Genomic DNA, 4587 nt, shown 5'->3' on the forward strand with positions numbered 1-4587 from the left:
ATATATATATATATATATACATGTAAAATCATATTTTTGTTTATTATATAGACAGCACTGTGAAGTGCTCAGGTAGACAACCTGAAACGTTAGATATGTATATTATATTTAAAAGGAGAATTCAGGTAGGTTCAACAATTTAGAATAATAATACAACATATACTCAGCCATAAAACTGGTGTATGCAAATTATAAAATACATTTAATGTATCACATTAAAATATTAAAAAATATTAAGAATTTACAGATACATAAATATATAAAAATAGAATAGACATTTATGGGTAGAAAAACTATACTGATATATAAAGATATATTAGCGTCTTAAGAGGTCTATATGGAAGATGTCTGACTTACAAATTAAGAGCGTTGTGAAAAAGATATAAAAAATATAAAAGTGTAAATCCTCTCAAAAAGGTGAATAAAGAAATGCTTAAGCAACCAGCAGGAAGGTAAAGTTTCCAACGATTAGATGGTGGTACTGTAATTTCAAGAATTAAGCGGTGATACTCCAACAGCGGTTTCAAGGGTACAGTAATCCATATGAATAAAAGATATTCCCATCCAAATTTTAGACACTGCATCCTTCATCAGCGAGAATGTATTAGTTAAGAATTTACATCTCACATACTGTCAAAATGAGTAAATGTGTTTGGTTTTATAACGAGCTTTATGTGTTAGCAGGAAGAGGAAATGTAATAGCAAGAATTGTGGGAAGTAAATTTAGAAAATATGGTAGATTATAAGCGAGTAATTCTTCACTAAAAGGAAGCTGAGAGAGGGGTGCGAGTATAAATATTAGGTGGAATGTAGCTAATTATAGAGTTCAATGATCAATCTATCCAGATTGATCAAAATGCTTAAATGTTGAATGGTATCTATGTTTACAAGAGTACAAAGCATAAAAGAACTTATTCAATAATGTAGAGTTATATCAACAGAAAATGTTTATAGATTCTTTAATACATAATTTACATATACATGTAATTGTATTATATGGAGGGGTTTCTGCTATTATAGACCAACATAATGAATATTGTATATTCTTTAGCTTAAGTTTGTGATTATGTGTGGCAAGCATTGTTGTAAGTTTATATTTTAAGTTAATAAAAGAATTCAAATGAGCCCTATAGTGATACCTAAAATCAGTAGTACTTCCTATGTAAACCCTTTCCATATGTGTGGCAGGTATCTCTACACTACACTTATAAACAATATTTCTATGCAGACAGGATCCAACAAGTGGGCATGAGTCCAGGATGTGATAATTACATGTTTTTCTCCTTGTTTCAACATTAATCTTTCATTTAACTGAAGTTAGAGCACCCTCAACTCGTAGGGAGTGGCCTGGCATATCATTTTTATTAGAACTAGTATGAGTTTTTGAGTTACGGGGTGCAATATAAGGATTTGTGTTGGTAGACTTCTTAAGTCTAAGTTTGGGTATATTAATGGAGGCTATAATCGATCCTAAATTTGGTGTGGTGGAATACGAGAGTTTCACAGATGACTTGATGATGCTAATATATCTTTATACATCAGTATAGTTTAGTGTCCATATTCCATGCTAGCATGAGTCGGACGGTTTGACAGGAGCCAGTCAAGTAGAAGACTACCCCAGGCTACTGTGTTTGTTTTATGGCTGGATGTACTTCCTATGCATGTATGTATGTTTTGCGTTCTTGTCCCATTTTGTATTTTATATATATATATATATATATATATATATATATATATATATATATATATAGCAGCATACATACACTTTGGTCTCTTATATGTAAGTATGTATTTATCTAAATCTTGTATGACTCTATTTTTCCTTTTATTCTTTCCTTCTTTCTATCAGCACTTTCACGCTTACTTTGTTCATTCTACACTTCGTTCTTTCCTTACTCCTCTCTCACATGTCCTTGCTTTCTCTTCATGCTCACTTTCCCTCCTCTTTCACTTCACTGTGTCTCTGTCATTTATTCTCGCCCCTCCTTATTTCTTGCACGTTAATTTTACGAGCAGGCTGTTCCGTTGATCGGATCAACTGGAACCCTTGACGTCGTAAGCGACGGAGTGCCAGCAAAATTCAGCTGTAGAAACCATGCAAAATCAGGCAGTAGTGTTTGGCACAGTCTTGTAGCTAACTAGTTCCTATCAAGCTGTCCAACCCATGCCAGCATGGAAAATGGACCTTAAATGATGATAATGATGATGATAATGATGATGATATATATATATATTTGTGTGTGTGTGTGTGTGTGTGTGTGTGTGTGTGTGTACACAACTTTTGTAAGTTCCTTGTTGACTTATACTAATTCAAACCCTTTAGCAATTGGTTTTGCTTTGTAAATTGTTTACAAGTGCATATTCCATTTTGTAGGTGCTTTTTCTGCACAGTATTGATAATTCAGGCTGTGTATAAACAACCATACACACAATTTGAAAACTCTATACAAAATTCTTCACTGATGAAGTCTTTAAGTACATGCTGATGTTTGGTTGACTGACAATCGTATTGTCTAGAGATTCGCTATGGCTGGTAGATATATTATTTCTAGTTAATTAGATTTTAGTTTTGAGTGTCCCTCCATTTCAGTTAATTAGCAGCTCTGAGCTTGATATTTTTCATTCTTATGAAACACTTGCACAAATTCTTTTACATAATATAATAATTCTCAATATATATGAGAATTATTTGTACACTTGAATTACCCCCCCCCCCCCTACACACACATACACGCATGCAGACATACACACACACACACACACACACACACACACACACACATCACACAGACATACATACACAGAGACACAAAAACACAGACACACGCAGATAAGCACAGACACACACAGAAACACAGGCAGACAGACAGACACAGACACAGACACACACACACACACATACACACAAGCATATACATATGTGTGTGTGTGTATTTATCTGTGTTAGAGTGTCTGTGCATGTGTAAATAGAGACATGTAGATATACATATATCTACATATATATATGTATATATGTGTATGTATATGTATGTGTGTGTGTGTGTAGATTGATGAATACACACACACACACACACACATATATAAGAGACCAAAGTGTACATATGCTGCCATATGTATATAAAAAGGAATACAAAAAATGGGACAAGAACGCAAAACATCCAGACAGATGATACAAAAAAGGGACAAGAAAAAATAAGGACGGGTCATTTGGAGTTTTCTTTCCTCAGTCGAGTTCCAGATTATCTTTGCAATTTCTGCTGGTTATACTCGAGATTGCTCCAATCTGGCCAGCCCCAAGGAAAAACTAAACTAAGAGCACTAGGTTCCTTGAAAGAAAGCAGCGAATGTATCCAAAAGCAAGGACAGAAAAGAAAAATGGAGAAATGGTACACAAATGTAAATGCAAATAACAGGACATTAACAACAGGTGTCTTCCGACTAAGTGTAAAGTAAGTGTGAAGGGACTGATAGACAGAAAGAAAGAATGAAAGAATAAGAGAGTCATACAAAATTTAGATATATATTTATATGTACTTACTAGTGCTATTAGCTTAGTTTTTCCTTGGGCCTGGCCAGATTGGAGCAATCTCGAGTATAACCAGCCGAAATTGCAAAGATAATCTGAAACTTGGCTGAGGAAAGAAAAATCTGACTGATCTGTCCTTGTTTTTTTGTTTCCTTTTTTTGTATCATCTAACTGTCTGAATGTTTTGCATTCTTGTCCCATTTTTTGCATTCCTTTTTATATACATATGACGGTGTAGTACACTTTGGTTTCTTATATGTAAGTACATATATATATATATAAATATATATATATATATATAAATATATATATATATATATATATGACTCTTTTGTATGACTCTTATTCTTTCATTCTTTCTTTCTATCAGCCCCTTTACACTTACTTCGTTCTTTCCACTCTTCTTTCTTTTGTTTCCCCTCTCTCACATTTCCTAGCTTTCTCTTCATTCTCACCTCCCTCCTCTTTCACTTCACTCTGTCCCTTTTCTTTTTTCTCATCCCTCCCTAATTCTTCTATCCCTCAGCCTCTCTCTCTCCCCTCTCGTTCTCTCCTCTCTCTCTCTCCACATGCAGTGTTCGGCCAAACCTGACCTTTCTTTCTTGGTTCGACTATCATCCATGCAACATCTATATTCCTCCCCATGCCTGTCATCTCTTATGTCCCTGCCATAAGGTTTCACTTCCAGACACGCCAGCTTAATTTAATTCGTCCTTAGTCGAAAGACACCTGTTGTTAATATCCTGTTATTTACATTTGTATTTGTGTACCATTTCTCCATTTTTTTTCCGTCCTTGTTTTCATATACATTCACTGCTTTCTTCCAAGGAATCTAATGCTCTTAGCTTAGTTTATCCCTGGGGCTGGCCAGATTGAAGCAATCTCAAGTATAACCAACCAAAATTGCAAAGATAATCTGGAACTCGACTGAGGAAAGAAAACTCCAAATGACCCGTCCTTGTTTTTTCTTGTCCTTTTTTTGTATTATCTGTCTGGACGTGTTGTTGCCCCCTTTTTTTTTTGTATCATCTGTCTGTCTGGATGTTTTGTGTTCTTTTCCC

The sequence above is a fragment of the Octopus bimaculoides genome, chromosome 10, assembly GCF_001194135.2.
Source record: "Octopus bimaculoides isolate UCB-OBI-ISO-001 chromosome 10, ASM119413v2, whole genome shotgun sequence".
Lineage (NCBI taxonomy): Eukaryota > Metazoa > Mollusca > Cephalopoda > Octopoda > Octopodidae > Octopus > Octopus bimaculoides.